General features: G+C 36.9%; 2 long non-coding RNA genes across 2 annotated transcripts in view; both read right to left on the bottom strand.

Annotated features, from left to right (window-relative positions):
• LOC137469908 (uncharacterized) overlaps window positions 1–6,823 on the bottom strand; it is a 30,212-nt gene extending 23,389 nt beyond the window's left edge. The window contains exon 1 of the long non-coding RNA XR_010996779.1: window positions 6,740–6,823. This is a non-coding gene — a long non-coding RNA (uncharacterized lncRNA). The remainder of the gene's footprint in view (window positions 1–6,739) is intronic.
• LOC137470741 (uncharacterized) overlaps window positions 1–20,119 on the bottom strand; it is a 514,479-nt gene that overhangs the window by 66,850 nt on the left and 427,510 nt on the right. The gene's annotated exons all lie outside the window — the stretch shown is intronic.

Below are 20,119 nucleotides of genomic sequence, written 5' to 3'. Positions count from 1 at the left end.
AGGAGACCAGCTAATCCTCCTTGCCAACAGGGTGTGGAAGCTGAGGCCATGTCAAGACAGGGCCAACAAGAGTTGAATCTGTCAAACCAACCTCTGCATCACAAACACCAGGAGAAACCCTGTCAGGCTACTGGACTTCCTCAGTCTTGAGAAAATCTGCTTGTCCACTTACTCTTGTCCTGTGCTGGGGGGCTGGTCATGCTCTGACCAGAGTCCAGAGCCACTCCCTCCTGCCAACCAAAGCTTCTGCAAGGCCTGTGAGGTACAGGCACCTTGGCAAAGAGAAAGACTCAGCTGCCAGAAATTACAGTGAAATCACAGAGCCAAGAGATTTATGTTGAGAACTGGAAATTGCATTTAAATTGGTGTATAAAAATACAAAAAAGGAGTAATTTTTGGAGAACAAAGATAATTTTCTTTGTCTGCTTTATCCAGGGAACACCAGTGTGAGTCGGTGATGGTGTTAAACAACTGCGAAACCCAGTATTTTATCCTGCTATTGCAATACAAAGGACATGCCACTGCCACAAAAGATAATAGCATTTAAATAGCACAGTAAATGCTGTTATAAAATACTCTGAGTAAGTACAAGGTCATGTCAGTCCCTCAGAGAATACTTTCTTCATGTACCTTTCATGCTTCAGGAGAGTTTTAAATGTTTCAGACAGATCTACTTCCAGCTCATTCTCTTTAACTATTCCTGACACACTCTGATAATAGCTGTGATGGGTTTGCATTTGAAGACTTAACAGCCCACCTTCTTTACTTACTGAAACTTTTGCTGAATTTGTAATGAGCCTAAATATCTTACACCAGTTTCCTCTGCAACTGATGAATGTCTCAAACGTGCGATGACCAAACAGGGCAGAAGGAGAGGGTGGGTAAAAAATAGACATTGCCTATTGTTGCAAAGGTGTTGCATAAAAGCAGAGGAATGCAAAGCAACAGTATTGTGTACTTTCCCCCTTCCTTTGCCAGACTACCATCAGTTGATCCCACAGTCATTCTACCAGCAGTAAACATAAGCATTTAAACATAAATCATAACTGCACGATTGGTTGGATGAACTGCATGAAGGTTGGATAGGCCACTCTAAGGCTCCATATCCCAAGACAGAAGGAGCAGATTTCCTCCTTTGAGAGCATGGTCTCAATTTCATCCTGTAGAAACAGTTCATCTAACTTTAAATCTAAACATTAAGAAATGCTTCCTGCTATTACAGGCAAACTACATGCATGTCAGTGATCTGCTGGAAGCATGTCTAGCCTTTAACAAAAGAATTCTGCCTTGTCTTTAAGTGCAGAAGTCAAACAATAAGATATTATATTCACTCTGTTGTTTAAAGAGACAAGAATACACGCTCTGCTAATTAAGCTTTTTTTGTCTCATTCTGAAGTATCCAAGAATGTCAAAAAAGCCATTTTTAATTACGACACACTTGAACTCATCTTTTGAATTTAGCATTTTATAATCCTTCTGGAAGATTCAGTGTTGTATTGACCAAACCTCTCAGCTGGCTTTGCCAAAACAGCTCTTTGGTGTCTTTATCTGTGCCTGCTAAAGGAGATTGACACCATCACTGAAGCTACAACAAGCTTTAATTCAGAACACAATAAATGGTTCAAGAAATATATGGTCAGCTGAAAGCAAATATGCATGAAAGAGGTGATTTTTTTTTATATTCTGCTTTATAATTGAGATAAAGGCTGTTAAATATTGTGCCTCTGCCCCTTTTTTGGCAAAACAATACTTTAAACCAAGCCACTAGACATACACGTGAACTTTCTCCTGTGTTTTCATTTCATCTACTCTCTGCTGATCTCCACTGTAGCATGCTACAGAAATAAAATTTATTACTTTTGCATAGCAAGTAATAAAGAAAACCTTTTTTTGGAGGATGCTTTTATGGGGTAGCGAGAGAAAAGCAAGTTCTCATTGGGCATCATTATAATGATATATGTGCCAATTAATTAAGAATTAATTAGTCAAAAAATGCCATGTCTAGTTCACAGTTCCATTTTAAAATATTTTAAAATTTAAACAAAATGTGAAAACAAATTAGTATGTTTAAGACAAGAATCTGGACATCTAAGTGTTCAGATCATAAAATAGGTTCAGAAAATTGTAGCTTTAATGAAAAAAATATTTACAATGGTAAACCTGCAACCTGACAATATCATCAAAAAATGCAGAATGATACATATAGTAAATCATGCAGAAATAATCTGAATTTCTAATAAGGTGCATGGTTGAAAAATTTCTAACTTTAACACAAAATATTCATGCATAGCAGAAGTTATTTAACACCATACACCAAATCAGACAACCATGTGACTGGATATATAAATTAACAATATCCTAAAATAGAGCAATCCAGGGGGGAATGTAGCAGCAAACAACTTCAAAATTAATATTTTTCCTTCTCTTATGATTATTGCCATTCCTCATTTAATTCCTTTATACTCACAGAACAAATTTTGAGATTTCAATTTTCACTAGTTTCCCAGTCTCTTGTGATTTCCATTTTATTTATTTTCTGAAGTGTGAACACATGACTGCAAAAATTATTTTTTCCTTGCTAGAAGGTCATAAAACATCCAGACTTTTTAATTGACTTTGAGCTAAGCAATTAAGCAGTGATGTGGGTTTAAAATCAAGATCTTGGACCTGTAGAGATGATACAATAGTTTGACAATTATAAAAAGCATTCTTGTAAGAGTAACCATATTCACCTGAAGGGTCAGGGAGAGGAGAAAAAGGTTTTTACTGCTGTTATTGTTCAAAATTGCACTGGTTTTGCATTCCATCACAACAACATTACCAAAAAAGAATAAAATAATAAAAATCAAAACATCTGCCTGTAACCTTGATTTATGAAGCTGTACTTGAAAAACAGATATACTGTTTCCACTGCATACCTCACTACATATTTCAGACAGACAACAAGAGTCATTAAGTCCAAAAAGGGTGAAACAACATTATATTCTGATGAAAGGAACAGCACTGCTTGGATACGCTGTATGATTTGGACAGAAAAAACAGCTTTTCAGAGTGTCATAAGGAGATGAAAGTCAAAAGATAAATGTTCCCAGCCTCCACTGGTATATTTTGTAGGAACACCAAGAATAACACCAAGAACAGCCAAAGTAGTTAGCAAGGCTCTCAATAAAGTAAGAAATGTGAAAAAGAAAAATAAAAACCAATTTCAAGTTTGGAAGCTGACACTGTTCTATTTAGAGGATTACAATTGTTTGGTTTAGATGTGCACATGTTAAGTGTTATGAGTACAGAAGAAAAACAAGAAAGCTGACCCTTGAAAAGCAAGCTCACTTTCTTTCCAACAGCAAAGGTAGATTTCTCTACTTGAGAAGCAAAGATGACTGATCCTTTGAGTTTGGTGTGTGTGGTTTTTGTTTGTGGTTTTGAGCTTTTTCAAGTCTGCTTGGAAACTGTATTGTTCCACTCAGAAAAGCAGGATTTAAGGTGAAATTAGTGAGCATGTCAACATGGCTGAATTGAGGAACTATGAAAGGCTTTTGAAGCCTTAAAATACTCACAGTCACACTGAAATTTCCCTGTCATGTCTGCAAATGTTGTTGGAAAAAAAAAAAAATCACTTGCCACTAGATGCCCAACAACAGCATTTTGGCATGTGTTTCTCCTTGGAATAAGCACTCTCCAACAGTCAGTCAGACTTTGGTTCCTGCCCTGTCCTTCAGCCATATATTTTCTAACACCTAGTCCAAGGAAAAAATTGTCATCTCAATATTTAATAGTTATGGGCCTGGTTGATGCAAGACTAGAAGCTATAATAACATCCATGACAAGAATAAGGCTTTATAATATCATGCATAAAAGATATATTCTTCATTTCCCAGGTTTTTAATACACCAAAAACCTTAGAATCAATAGATTTCATAGATTTATGTGTCAGTTCTGATTTGCTAAACCCAAGACAGAAGGAATGCAACTATTTACTAAAACAAAACCAGAATTTTTCCTGAAATTAAACTGCAGAACACTTTGGAGTTTGCTGGAGGGAACAGTATTACTGCTGCCCTGTGCTTTACCCAAACCCAACAACATAATTCAGAGCTCCTAAATAATCAAAATACAGGAAGTGTAGCCACTTTAATAGCCTATAAAGATCACTGGATGTCTCAAGAGAAAATATTTTATTCTGAGAGTTTTGAATCAGATTTCTTGATCAAAGAGATTAGGATATAAAAGCTCAAGTGAACTCTCAAACATTTTGATTTTCACATGTCAGTTTTCATGGAAACACACAAATACCATCCTCTGCTTCATCAATAGCACAACAAAACTCAGACTGGTCCAATGGTTTGAACCTGCATTGCCCCTTCCATATAATTATCCCTTGTCAGGAAGTCTGACGAAAACAAACCACAATACCAGCTGCGGAACTCTTGAAAATTTTCTGAGTTTTCTATTTTTTAATAGAAATGCCTAACTGAACAATATGGTAAGCCACTGAAACTTATTTGTTATTAATAATTATTAATTTAATTTTAGCTGATGCAAGAAGAATCCCACTTCATTAATGCACACTGGCTATTATGTGGCTGTGACCTGCTAATAACTGAATGTCTCATTCTAGCTCACACTAATAGGACAAGGTACATGCCCAATAAAAAAAAACAAAAACAAAACCTATTCCATTGTTCAAACTTCAGGCTGCCTCATGTGGCACAACTCTAAAACGGTGCTTGCCAAACTAACACGTGTGCTAGAGAGAAAAAAAAAGGGAAAAGATGAAAACTATTTTAGGGAGGATTATTTTCTCTAAAAGTGATGGAAAACAGTTCTTATGATGAGCCAACCCCAATGCCACCCTGTGAACTGCATCCTTTGAATTACACAATTCAGCATTACACAAAAGGTGACCTTTTCAGTATGCTTTATGCAAGCTTCAGTATTCTTTATGTGAACTCTCTGGATGTTCAGACCTTTCCCCCAAAGGTTAGTGTGGTTATAATCAGGAAGGAAAAAAGACAGCAAGCTATTCTACAAAAGTTAGTGTTCAGATCTATTCAGTGTCTTTTTAGTTATTCCCCATGTTTCAGAACAAGGCCTATTTCCAAGAAGGGGCAAATGCTCTGTTTTATTGGAAAAAGCTCTGCTTAGAAGAATTCATGTCAGATTGATATGCATTTAATTATGTGCTTTTGAGAGCAAGAACTTCAGTTTGCAACAGGTTAGGAAACCTACTTCTGGGCACAGTCTGCCACAAGCTTCTGGATAAAATACTTGAGAAGTTCTGTAATCAACGGAATTAAAAATCCATACAGTGCGTGGCTGTGTCTCATGGTATATGACTAGACATCTAACAAGGTACAAGTCTTCAACTCATTTGGAGGCAACTGGGGAATTCTGTGATATCTGAGAGCTAGGCACACATTTCTTGTGTGCTTACCCACACCAAAAACTAGGCCTGATTTTTGTTTTTTTCCTTTTTATTGAAGCTCACTCATGGTTCATTTTGATTCTCTTCATGTTCTAGTTTCTTTCATCAGGATTTATATATATATGCTTAACAGTTGATCTTTCAGCTAGATATAATTTTAAAATTGCACAAATTGACTTTTACTAGACCCTTTAGAGCCTCACATTTCCAAAACATATGCAACCCATAACACAATCTGGAGAAGGCACATCAAAGTACTAAACCTTTTAGTTCTGGGTATATTATTTACTTCTCCCATCCTTCTAGGTTTCCTACCATCCCCAATGAAACATGTATTATTGTCACAGGTGTTTATCAACAAACAGAACACATCTACCAATTTAGCACTTGAGAAATTCATAACTGCCTTTCCCAGCCTACAGATCCAGGTCTTTTCCAAACAATTGAACTGAACTTCTGAATAAATACAAAAATAACCCAAGAGGGGCTCATTTAATAATTTTTTTCCCAAAGGTGGTCTTTATTTTCCTTAATTTCTCTGTTTCCACAGTTGTGCTTCTAAGTGAAGAGTACATTGAATCGCTAAGATATTTCACCTGCCGTATGCTAAACACCCTCCCAATCAATTTCTTTTTGGACTTTGGTTGCTACAGTTCCTGCTTAATGTTCCTTATTTACTTAAGCATTATAGATAACTATCATTAATTCAGTCTCATTTTTGCTTAATTTGTTTTTTTTTTTATCACAGCATAACAGACAAAAAATTACAAATTACATTCATTAGATCTGAAGCTGCAGATGAGCACATGGTGTGACTCCTGGGGATGGCCAGTGCAGGGCTAAGACTTGGGCACAATGATCCTTCTGGGTCCCTACAAACTCAAAATATTCTTAAATTCTGTGAACTTGTAGTCTGTCTACAGTTTTCCTTTTCCCAGTTTCTTCTACTTAGTAGTGCCTGGGTATAGCTTATGGCACAAAATTCAATTTACAACTTTCCCTCAAGACATGAGTCAGCTAAAATGATTGTTCACTCATAAAAATACAAGAACTGCCACTCATTCATATATAAAAAAAGAGATGATGACCTCATTTTCCATAATAATTTTCAGACCCTCACATTCCCATACTTTTTCTCTCCCCCTACTCCACCTCATCCCAGAACTAGAAATGCATTAAAAAAATTGCACCTTCACTGGCCACCCAAGAAATCAAATAACAAATTTCACAAGAGTAATGCACATTTTAAAAACCTGGAGCAAAGCAGTACCACGAGTTGATCTCTTAAAATAAGACCAACAACTTCTTTAATACATACCCACACGCACCCTTTGCTGCAGTACATCTCTGCATCCCCCTCACAGAGAGCGGTGCTCTAGAGAGAGCGCTCAGATGTCTCCTCTTCTTTTACCTCCTGTCTTTTAGGGCTATTTGCAGGGAGAGCACTTATGAATGACATTAATTGCATCATTGCCCTGAGGTCAATCAACGTTTAATAGCTCCACCTGACAATCTAGTCACCACAGGTGAATATTGTTAGTATTACAAATATCTTGTGATCTCAGCTGTGACATCTCCATCTAAACAAATACTCTGTTTTCCCATGTAATTCTAAAATTCTTTTCAATATGACATGTTAACTGGTAGGAAGACTGAATACAAAGATTAATGTACAAAGCAGCATCCCATCTGTCTTACCTTTAAGACTTTAAGAGAGTAGATTCTCATGTGTTTATAATGAATTGTTAGGAAGTTCAAATCTTCTCGCTTAGGCAAATAGCAAATATTAATTACGGTCACTTTCAGTGACCACTAGAGAGTCACTGCCTTGTCAATGCAGGAAAAACTTGACCTGTTTAGCTGCAAATGGAAAAGTACTTGTAAACATAACCTGCAACAGCACACTGGTCAAAAAGGAGAGAGGAGATTGCTAAAACTTCATAAAGGGCAATGCTGTCCACTGATGTCATTAAATCTTGGTATACTAAAAAGCCTGTGTTTGTATAGCAAATTACTATGAGACTAATAAATGGACATTGTCTCTCTAGCCATGGATTTTAGCTCTCCAGTGAAAGCCACAATGGTAGGCAGATTAAACAGCAAATATAAGATATTGTTGAGGCAGAAAATATTAACATGTTTAAGAAGCAATTGATGAAGTATTGAATTAAAAAAAAAATAAATCACCTATGTCTGTTAGACATAATGATGCAGATGAAAACTTTCATTTCAAAAGTCTTCTAACTGGAAATGCTAAAGTATCTCACCATGTTCCTAGCTAATAGCTACTGTTCAGCAGCTGCTTCCCAGTATTCCTCCTGGTCTGCTTCTTAGAGGCAAGTCAATGAATTAATTCCAAGAGAAAAATGAAGCTGCTTTCCCTCCCTCAGATAGTTAACACACTTTATATCAATACAGCAAAAGACAGACTCAAGAGAAGTACAGGTTGGGGGAAATCTGTTTATCATCCCAAGAATGTTCCATATCTCAAGAACCAGAAGCAGAAACACAGTTAGACAGGAGCTAAATGAGGGAAGAAAAGCACATGCACAACAGCACAGTTCCTTTTACCTGTTTGCAATCCTGAGGATACGCTTAGACAGCAAGAAGTAACAATGAGAGACAATTAATTCCCTCTTCAGCTTCAGGAAAGAGCTGTCAATTACATTCAGCAATTAAACCTGGTTCTATATCACCTATTCTAGCATGAATGTGGAGGCAAATTAGAAGCTGTATTTGCATCATAATGTACTGTGTTACCAGACTGGCAGCATTTCAAACAGACATTTACTAAAATATTTTATCAGCTTTGCGTCTGAAATACTTACAGTAAAAGTGTAAAGCCTACCATTTCAAACTGGTCTATTTTAGACCTAAACTATCCAATATAGCCTGGAGGAGAACTAGGACTGAATATCAACAGACCTTTTGAAGATACCTAGGTATTTATGAAAATTTAATAAAAAGGGCTTCATGCTGAATGTAAACTCTTGTCTCTTCTTCTCTCTTTTTTTTTTCTTTTTCTTTTTGTCTTTTGAGCAATGAAATGTGGAAGACTACAGAGTTTAAGTCGGGGAAAATGATCGGTAAAAAGTTTTTGTCCTTTGAGATAAGGAGCATACTCCACATATTGGAGGTCACAAGTTTCAGAATAAATATTCCTGGTGGGATTTCAGTTTATTAATATCTAAATTATAAAAAGGGCAAGAAATAAGATTAACTGAGGCATGACAACACCACTACTGCCAGCATTCACTCAACACTTCCTTGCTGTCTTGTAATAAAGAAGAAGTAGCCAAGAGAAAAGAGATGCTATACTACAAGAAATATTTAAGTACTTTAATAGTAATTACTGTTTAATTACACATTTTGCTCCATCACCCAAATTGTTCATCACTACAGCATTTCTTTCAGTTCTACATGTTCCTTCAAAACCTGAGGAGTGTGAGGGATGGTAGTTTGTTTTGGAGGCTGGCAAACAATCCCTAAATATACTAAGCAATATCTCTTTCATTGTTTAGGTGACATACTATATAGCTGGCAGTTAAAAATTACTGTAGATTTACACAAATATAAACTTTTTTCATTGGAAAGAAAAGAAATCTAAAAGTATATTAGTTTGTACAGTTAAAGAGAAAAAAAAAAACAAAAAAAAAAAAAAGCAAAAACAAAACAAAACAAAACCCATAATATTTATTTAGATTTAGTTTACATCCTGTAATCTGGATTTAGTCCAGAGAGTTTACATCTAGATTTCCAGCTACTCTCCTCACAGGTGAAGATTTTACAAGACTTACTTCCAGCTGAGGACCAAAAAGAGTTTCGAATTGGAAATGCAGAAAGACTGTAAGGTACTGGAATAGAACAAAGAGAAGGGTGCTGTGAGGAGAGTGCTGAAAGTAGCACAACAGGAGATGAGCATTAGTTCCGTAGGTGTGCAGTGTCAGTTGTCAGGCTTATTTCTACATTTCACTGCATCAAAGAAGAAGGTTTTGTACCCAGCTGAGTGGCAAATAAGATGGGAAACACTACACAAACCATCTTGGACTTTTAAGGTGCAGCTCTCCTTGGAGCAAGGGAGAATAAGAACAGATTTTTCTTTCTCCCTCAAGATCAAAACAAAGATTTTAATTGCTGAAGTCGATTAACAAATATTTTTGACCTTTACCACTGCCAGCTGGTGAAAGCATGCTGAAGTTCATGAACTTTAAGACATACCCACTAATTTTTTTTCCTCTAGCAGTTGCTGGTTATTTAATCAAGTCATAATACTAAGTGTCAGAAGTAAGCATGCTGATACCAACAACCACCCTAAATGACTGTTTGGGGGTTTTGTTTGTTTGGTTGGGGTTTTTTTTGTTGGTGGTGTTTTTTTTTTTTTTTCCCCTCAGATATAACCCACTGTTGGTGTGATTTTTTCACTGAGTATACAGGTGCCCTCCATGTTCTGATTTTCATTCAAATCCAGTCTCGTGAACTGCTACATATGATGATAATGGCACATGTCACTGTACTCAGCCTCTGGAACAGTGAGTCCTGCAGAGCAAAAGCACACAAGCAGCCATTCTGAGAACAAAGTTTCTTAAAGATGAAAATGATTGAGTCTGTTTGAAACGATATCTGCAAGCAGGGCTGGCAGGTACTTGGCAGGCAAAGGCAAGAAAAATCCTCCTCTATTATAGGGCAGAACATGATCAAGAAGAAAGAGTTGAGGAGGGGATACAAGTATTAACAAAAAAAATTTAAAAGAACCAGAAAAAGTTAAAATCTAGGAAGGTTAGTTTTCATAACTACAGACATGAAAACAAAGCCAAACATCTCCAATTGCATCCAATCCAATGGGAGAAATACCAAATCTGCCTAGCTGATAGCACAATACTTGCATGCTGGATCACATTGCATGCATGTCACAACCCACACAGCTCTCTGAGATATGAGACTCCTTCAAGACACAGAGGATGCAAGAAGCAGCACAGCTCAACTCACCCCAGGTGTCTGATACATTCAGTCATTCCAAATGGCTTGCATTGATCTCCTGGTGACCTGAAGCTCCTCAGGGCAGAAACTTTAAAGCCTAGATGGAGATAAAACCTATGCGTAGAATTGTATATTTTCTATATTAGGTTATTTTTGTTATTTGTTTTGGTTTTGTTTGTTTGCTTGCTTCTTGTTTTTCGGGGTTTTTAATTCATTTCCTTTCTCAAGTCTTTGGGCAAGAAATTAGAGAAAATCCATTTCAGTTAAGCTATACTGATGTTTATGTATCAGAGGAAATCCCACTGTGCTTAGAGGGACCAAAAGAAAATCTTTTTCTTGCAAGTAAGAAAGACACAGAGAAAAGTCCTCTCCTCTCTGCTCAGCTCCATTATGGGTACAAGCCCTTTATGAGTAGTTACAATTTCTTTCTTCACTATGTGGAGAGAGACAGCACAGAAAAATGTAGAAAGAGATGCCAGAATATGTACTGAGTTTTGATGAACCTAGTAAGACATAAGAGGAACAAAACCTGCTTGAGATGTATAGAGCTGGAGCCCAGTTAATATGTGCTGCAAAGTTTTTTTTTGTTTACAATTGGAAGGACTCCCCAGATAAATGGAATCTTATACATGCTAAACTTCTTAACTCTAGTTAATACAGTTTTATTATCCTTAAAATATGTGAGTCCCTAGACAAATTAAAAAATCTGTTTGGTCTTTGGAAGATTTTTTCAAACACCTACACAAGTTATATTAATGTATTTCTCCAGAAAATCTCCAGGGCAAACCTGAACACCTACTGAAACTCAAGAAGGGTTGCACTTTACCGATAAAATTTAAAAAATAGTTCAGACATCACATTCCTACCCTCTTAGTTTTCACTCTGTCAGCTTGTAAATGAAGGAGATGAGAAGAGGATACAGGTTTCAAGAAAGAACTGTTGGCCTGGAAGTAAACACTTCAATACCACACATGTCATAAGAGATAGGAACTCCTTCAAATATTAGAAATATCATTCTGTTTCAATGAAAGAAGAGCATTAACTCAGTTTCTACAGTGGCTAAATTCCAGTGTAGAGAATTCCATAAATTGCTATTCTGATAATTACATTCTTAAAACTTCAATCTCCATTGCCATTTTTACTGACTGTAATATATGTTATGTTCCTATATTTTAGTATCATCCTACTACCTTAACACCTAAAGTGTTTCTTTATGCCCTGTAAGTTTTCCTGTGAAGATACAGGTCCTCTGTGGAGGCATTGGTTTTTGTCTTGTTCACTGGAATGGGATTGGGGGAGGAACTCAAAGATATGGTACTTAGAGCTATTGCCTGCATTTAAACAAACTGTAGTGATCACTCTGTGATAAGAGACATTATAATTACTAGGTTAGGTAGATTTGGGACATATAGGCTCCTAAGTCTCTAAATCAGTTTGGGATTAAAGCTTCCACCTTCTTCATTAAGTGACAAAAGATAAAAACAACATCAACAGCTTTTTACCTGGTGTCAGCCTCGGTTTCACTGCTACAACCAATATATGCAATTTTTCTTGGAGCATATATTATGGCTAAAAGATGTCTCAAGTTTGCATTAGGTCTGTATGGCCAGGTTTTTGTAGCAGGGGGGCTACAGGGGTGGCTTCTGTGTGAAGCTGCCAGAAGCTTCCTCCATGTCCATCAGAGCCAATGCCAGACAGCTCCAAGATGGACCTGTCACTGGCCAAGGCTGGGCCTTTCAGATATGGTAGTAACATGGTATGTTTATTCAGAAAGAATGATGTAGGTTCAGAAGCAACACCCTTGTGATGACACAGTGTTGCACTAGTGCTCATACAGCAATCATTTTTCTGCTAAAATATCACAGCATGCATCATTTCACTGTGCACTCTGGAACAAATGCTGAGGGTCATCATTAATTCAGAAATCAAGATTTGTTTTCTTTAGCTAGTCAGTTGTGCACAATGAAAAAATGATTGCTTCTAGTCTCTGCATAAGGTTTTGATTAGGGTTTGATTTTGTTTTGTTTTACACAGAGAAACAGACTGGAAAATTGCAAATTATAAATGACATTCAATCGTTATTGTTCTATTTTCCCATTCAACACAGTTTTGAGGTCTTCAGTGTAAGATATCAAGCTCATTTCAATCCTTATCTCATCCACTATTCAGGGGTGTTTAAGACTCCACAGGTAAACTTACCCTGCTCTGCCTAGCCATTTCTTGAATTGTTAAAATGAAGTGTGTCCATCAGAAAAGTTAATGGAGTTCTGATCAAAAATGCATTGGAACCATTATACTTGGGAACAGCAGAAAATTCAGAAACCCAAAAATAAAATTATCTGACACTACTAGTAGAGGAGGAGAGATTCTAAATCCCATTCATTAGAGTTTGATTTGTGCCCCAAAGCAAAATCACTGATCTTTCTTTTGAAAAGAGAGAAAATATGCAGAGCTCCATAAAGCTGTATCTTTAATGATGTTATTACAGTGAGATTTATGGTTTAATTATGCACTGATGTAAAGTAGTTCCTTTTAAACCTAATGCCTTTCAGTTTCAGTGAATGTTTCCATGTTATTTTGTTATAAAAGTAATGCAAAAAGTAATCTTTTTGACCCTTTTCCTGCACAAATCTTTGCTTATGGAAGAAAATGAGACCATCTGTGAGATTGTTTAGTTTTGGGGTTTTTTTGGAATTATTATTTTGGTTTTTTTTTATTTTTATTGTGTTGCACACTCCAATTACTGCTTTAAATCGAGCAAGTTTTAATAATTTCTTTACTATTCCCTTCTTATATGGATGTCACTCCCCATCTCTCATTTTCCTTATCTCTTGTACAACTTTTATAGACTGTTTTTCCTGTTTGGTTTGTGGAAGTGGTAGAGAACCCTTACAGAAGAGAAGTAGGCATTACTTTTTCATATATTATTTGTATGGCACTTAATTCTAGTATTTCTTCTTTTCTAGAAGGATTCAGTTTAAAACCCACACATGCCAGCTGTAAGCTGGCATTACCATGTAGCAGACTGGCCAAGAACAGTTACATTTCTATTATCATCTGTACTTCAAATGACAGCTGAAGATTTAAGTGGACAGGAGGAGGAAAAAAAAGAAAGAGTGGGGAATGGAGTGATTTCTGTTCCTCCTAGTTCACTGCTAGAACAGAACTAATACAGTCTAAGAACTAAAAGCAGTATCTTGACAAAAACATCTTGTGGTAATACCTTACCAACAAAAGCTCTTGTGCTCAAGACAGGCACAAAGACTATTTGTCCAAATTTGAAGTAAAATACTCCTTCACTTTTCAAGCTCTCCCCTTCAGAAAGAGTTCAGAAGTTCTGAGGAAAGTAATGTCCAAATGCAACTAAGTTACTTTCTATCACATACAAATAATTCAACCCTTTCCTTATTTTTATTCTTATTCTTAACTATGCAAGGAATAAGCTCTACTTTTTTTTTTAAACTGAAAAATGCTATATAAATTGACTCTGATGAAGAAGGTGTCATAGAGCCCACAAGGACTAAGACACAGTGAATAAGTACTACATATGTTTCAGAGAGAAAAATAGACCAGGACATATGGACCTCAGTTCCCCTTCAGCCTCAAAATATGCCATTGCATAACAAGCTTGTTCTGGGATCTAAAATCAATCTCAATACTGTCTTTAAGCAATCCCAACCAATTTAGAAGTGTAATATAAAATTCTGATTTTAGAAGTGTAAAATAAAATTCTGTTCTCTTAGTACTATGTTTCTTTTCTAACTATTGTAGCTATATACAATAGGTATAATATGGAAAGATTGAAGGGGACTTGTTCCTAGGGAACTTGCTTCTTCTTGCCTGTAGACATGCTTGGGTTGAGAGGTCCAAAATACCCACTGTACAGTAAATAGGGATCCACAAAAGCTATCTACTTGTTGTATAATGCATGTACAGGATCTGTAATATGGTATAGAAGTAATTGACCAAATCTGATAGTGAAAAAAGTTATTTCCATCTCTACTGAGATAACATTAAGAAAATAGGAATAAGTAGTCTTTAATTGATAGTTTACAGAGAAAAAAAAAGTTAATAAAGTAAAAATGTTCTTACTTAAAAAAGACCATTGGAGATGTATTTTTATAGTCTCATGTTTTATGTGTCACTTGAGCCATCTGGCTTGCAGTCAGAGCAACTAAACTGTCATTCCCTTCATCTCCACAAGACAGGAATATAACCTGATTTTCCTACCATAATGTATACTGATGGAACAAGACATAAAAGCTTTTACCTGGAACAGAGCCTGGGAAGACCCCAGTGACAGCTTTTATGGCATTTCAACTCAGTTTCTGAATGGGAGCAGTTGGCCAGTCCAGAGCTGGTGACAGCTCTTAGCTGCTTGTCAGAGAGGAACCTGACAAGCAAGAGCAGATGAGAAGGTTCAGCTACAAGGGTTTTACTGAACCTAAGCCAAGATTTCTGAACTGTGACATAATGCCTTATCTGGTCAGAACAGTCAGTTCAAGATTTCAACCTATACAACACTGCAGAATAAAATTCATGTTCATCCTCTCTACATCTCCATCAACAGGATTATACTCCTATACAGATATGTGGGAAAGGTTATCCTCTCCTTTAGACACCCTTATAAGTAGGCAACCGTCTCTGACATGCTCATTCCTTAAGACTATACTTTGATTCATGCTATAGAGAAAATATTTACCTGGAGAATTCTGAGCAATACTTATTCTAAACAGTGAGGCTACAGTGTTTGCCTCATTCTTTTCTGTGTTGCACAGGCTCTCCTGCAAATATAATTTAATTCTTGATATAATTTTCTTCCTTTCCTATTTTTCCATGCCCATGAATTTCAGTTACAGATTGCAGACACTGTGCAGTGAAGTTCCAGAGTGGTGCTGAGCACCACTGGGTTTATTTCAACCTCTGACTTGTAATGCAGATAGATGTCTAAGAAAGATGATCTATCACAATCTTCAGGCCTTTGTGATGACATTTATAGAAATTATGAATCTCTGTCCAAAACATTTATTTCAGATCTGTAGGTGTTAGGGTAAAGATCACCACAGAAATATACACACTGAGGTTCTTCTTGTATTTTGAGTGGAAATCCTTACTGTGACAAAGAGATTTCAACTCCATCATCAGCACACCTTGAACACTGTTTCTTGTGAACACAGACTACAAGTCAGAGCCAAGACTGAGGGGGAAGATCATGTTTCACAAAAGTGTGTCTCTGTTGACATGGATTCAAAAGTGATGTGTGTGGAACTATCTGTGATGAGCCTGATAAATGTTTAAATACAGAAATGTGTCTTTCTTTTCATGGCTAAAGGATATTACCTCTACACTGAGCTGCTTTTACACATAGACCCCTTGCACTGTTGTACTAAACATCATCTGCTCAGCCCTGTTCTAGTCAACAGCCAAAGCTCTTTTTTCCCCTTAAGAGAGTGGTGGATCACAGGTATCTGCACAGAGCAGCTTCCACTGCTGGTCTCATCCTGTGGCTGACTTACAGAAGGACAGCACCCTCATATTTATCCCATCCTACATGTTTTCTCTCTTGCAGAGGGCTTCTCCAGCTTCAGACAGAGGAAGACCCAGCTGTCTCCAAAGCACCTCTACATCAACAGTTTTGTCGAATTTTGAATATTCAGAAATTTAAAGAAAACTAGTAAATATAAAAATATTATATGAATAATTTATATTTTCAAGTCCATTCTCAAAAAAACACAAAACCCTCTCTGCCCATGGCACTGCAGCTTTCACAGGAAAAGGGATTTTCTATTCATTAACCCCCATGCCCTCATCCTGGAAGGTTCTAGTAATCAAAGCATTAAACCAACATTTCTTTTTAAGGAGGAACAAGAGGATGCAGAATGTAATCTCTTTTATTTGAAATTCTGCCATCTTATATACTGGCTACACAAAGCCTGGTTTGAAAGGCAGCACTGGGAACAATTACTGGTGCTTGCAGGTGTGAAATCAAATATTTCAGACTGATGAATACCAACACCACATGGGACATGTATGCTGACTTGCTGTATATAGAATTCAGTTTTCTTAATATATTCAGTATTGTGCATCTGCACCCTCAGCATCAAGGGTTTATAAAAATCTTAGGATTGCTTTAAATCAAAATAAGAGAATATTCAGTATAAAGATGCAGCTGCATAATAAATTAATCTTCTTTCATTATTTCTTTCCTTTCTATCTACTGCCTTTACCCTGATATCCAAGGTCTCTATTTCTGAGTCCTATGTTCACTTCAGATTCACTTGCATCTTTGCTTCCCAGGTGCAATTAATCTTGAGCATTAATCCCCACATTGGTGGCTAAGCAGCACTTATTTTAGTTGTGTATGAGACATATTTCATTTACATCTAAGTAATCCAATCAATCAATATTTTGACAATAAGAACATTATCAAAACCAAAAACTTTACTTTACTGGATTACTTTAATCCATATGAAATCTAATTAATAGGTGAACTAATAAGTTACCTGTGCTAAACAAATATCAAATTTTCATAAAGAATGTTCAACATTTAAAGCCGAAAGTATCAGGAAAACCCAAAGTATATCCAAATATGTGAACACTATGTTGCTCAAGGTACTATTCTTTGAATGAGCTTGTCTGTCCATTTAGCAAATCTGAAGAGTTGTTCTTTTTTGTCAGAGAAAAAAACCCAAAAATTCCCTTTAAGTAACATCTCTATACTGCATGTTGTTATAGATTAACTTATGTACCTATACAATAGTAGCCCCTTAGTTACTATTCTTTAGTAGTTTTTAGTCCACTGTTGAACACCCATATTTTATTTGCAGAATTTCTGCCACTATATGCTTTTTTTGAATATTTGAAATGCAATTAATAACACAGAATAAAAGACCCCACAGTTCTATTTCCATAGGCAAGTCCATTATAAAACTCCAGTCTTGTCAAAGACATAGTGCTGTTAGAAGTTGAGTGACTGGAACACAACAGTTATCTCCTCCATCATAACTCAGCCACAGCTTTTATAGTGTTGTCCATTTCACCTCTTCATCAATGTCAGTCTCCTCCAACAAAGAGACTTTCCATTCCTTTAGCATTAGAAATAATCAGGATCATCTTATAGTAAGACTCAGTAGTGATTACTACCTAGTCCAGGTCTGACTGCATGGGCATCCAGTAGTCTTGGGCCCATGATGTCCAGGGAGCTTTAAGACTTCTGCCCTCTTGTAGCCTATCTTTATGGGAAAATGAGAATATAATTTCTGTCTCCTGAATAACATGATATACAACTGCATCCTCAGTTTCTCTTTTCCACTTCCTTAATCTGCCACACTGGCAGATTGCAGAGTATTTTCTGAAGGATGTTTCTGAGTCAAGATGATTCATTTGTATTAGTGATGCTAAGTATGATAACTGCCAAATGTTTTAAAATATTTATTAACTATTTCCTCACAGAATATATACTGTGTTTCCCAGGTAATTTCCATGGAATTTCTATGGTTTACTAAAATGCTCCTGCAAACAGAATGCAATGCTCCTGTAAACAGAAAAGAAAGTTATGTGTACAATAGCTAGAAATTAGCAATAAGAAATTGTGCACAACATTGCTTTATAGACTTAAATATACCTTTTAACCTTCTTTATCTGGTAGGATTAACTGCTTCACTTTCAAAGAGAAAAGAAGCTGGTTTAACGGGCAGTTCTGAGACACTGGAATATTTCTTACAGTTACATTAGTAACTATAAAAAGAAAGACTAAGAAATATTTTAAAACCTTAAGAACAAAGTTCATACCATCAAAACTTGGACTGCATTAAATGGGCAAACTTACAGAGGCAGTCTTAATCACTGAAGGCAAAGAATGTTCCTCAGAAGACTTAAAAAGTCTTTAATTGGATTCTTCCTGATACTGCCTACAGAGAGGAAAAATCAGAGTCTGTGAGAGACGCTCACTGAGGAGAAGACCTGAATCATTACAGCTATGAAAAGAAGAAAACATACTAAAAATAATTAAAAAAAAAAAAAAGAAAAAAGTACCAGAAACATTGAAAAAGAGTTAGCATTTAGATGTGGGAGGGGAAAGATAGTTTTGCTCACTGCCCAAAATGTACAGAATTATGATTTAAATTCAGGCGGAAAAAATTTCCCCAGATTTAAAACTCTTCATGAAAGCACACAGAGCTACCAATAGTAGTGTCAGAGTCCTGAAGCCCACAGCATCATCACAGTCCTGAAGACCATATCTTGGAGGCAGCATGCTTGCTTGGCTGCTCAGAACAGGACTCTGGAATTAGGGATAGCAAAAGAAACCACATTCCTGCCAGAAAAGATGATTTATTGCACGAAACCTGTCTGGTACTCACTGAACAGCTGAAATTGGAATCAAATGGAAATTTAATGGAAATTTTTCAAACAACTACAATCCGCTTTCCCCCCACTATCTCTAACCGTGTTTCTGGCACTGCACTAAGAAATAAATAATATGAATTAGATATACAAGTTTTCAACAGAAAAATTAATAAATCTGAAGACTATAATATCCTAGTAACATATGGCTAGTAAAGTGGAACATATCCATGACTCACAAGTTTCCTACTGCTGCACCATGGTCCCTCTAGGAACACCTAGGATCTGATAGACCATGTAAGAGAAGTTGCCCAACCAGTTTACAGAAATTCATTCCCTGGGAGCAACAGTGGGCACTTCTGGCTTTCAGCCTTGTTTTCCCTATCCCTCTCGTTTGCGGTGTGCTGAAACCTGAGAGAAAGAGACGGTGGTGAACAGCAAAGGACAATGGCAATGAAGCATTACCAGGCCTTACAGACTAGTCAGTGAGGACATATTTCTCTTCAGCCTGACTGTCCTTGCATTTCCTGTATTAGCAATATAAAAATCCACACAATGCAGAAGTCACTACATTAACTTTACTGTTAAGAAAGCGGAGGAGGACTTTCACAGCTCCTTCTGGCTGTGTGTATTTAATCTCTTTTGAGATTTTTCCACTTCTACTCTGGGAACTCTTGAAGACTATTGCATGAAGAACTTTTCTGTATCTCTGGTTTATGCCTTACCCATTGAGAGAAAGACACACTGAATTGAGCACAGATCTTGCAGCTGGATATCTGGATCAGATATGTATTTTATTAATAGTCAGCAGAGGAATGCAAGACTATTTTTAGAGAATCAGTTCCTACCCAGATATAACATTCCAGGTTCAGCACATAATACTGTTTGCTTTTACAGAAGTGAACTCCCTGTTTATGCCCATAGTAGGTAATTAACTCCTACTTTCCTCTCATCATACATCAAAAGCACAGTGGTAGATAGAATCAGAGGAAGAAAGACAGCAGACAACTCAGTAGGGACAGATGGACTTCACAATGCAAACAATTTCCTTGTCAGAGTGTGACAATTTAGGGCTTTGCTACAGTTGCCATGGTAGTGCAGCAACCACTGGAGCAAGGCAGCCAAAAAAGGCCAGGGCAAGCGGAGACACAGCTCAAGTGCAGGGAGTGGTGTGCCAGGAGACTGCTTCTCAAGGAGAGCCTCTAGAGGGGATGAGCAATGGGCAGTGTTGGGATCCAGCCTGAACGAGAGCACCCTGGAGGGGAAACAGAAAAGGTGCATCAGCTGTGATCCATCATGATGCAGTTTTCCTTGTTCAGGCCCCCTTTTGCTTTTTTCTTTCCACTGCCTTGTTCCCACATGCCAGCCCCATAA

This window comes from Anomalospiza imberbis, chromosome 3, assembly GCF_031753505.1.
Source record: "Anomalospiza imberbis isolate Cuckoo-Finch-1a 21T00152 chromosome 3, ASM3175350v1, whole genome shotgun sequence".
In the NCBI taxonomy this organism is placed as follows: domain Eukaryota; kingdom Metazoa; phylum Chordata; class Aves; order Passeriformes; family Viduidae; genus Anomalospiza; species Anomalospiza imberbis.
The sequence above is the reverse complement of the archived record's forward strand: the minus strand, read 5'-3'. Positions and strand labels throughout refer to the sequence as shown.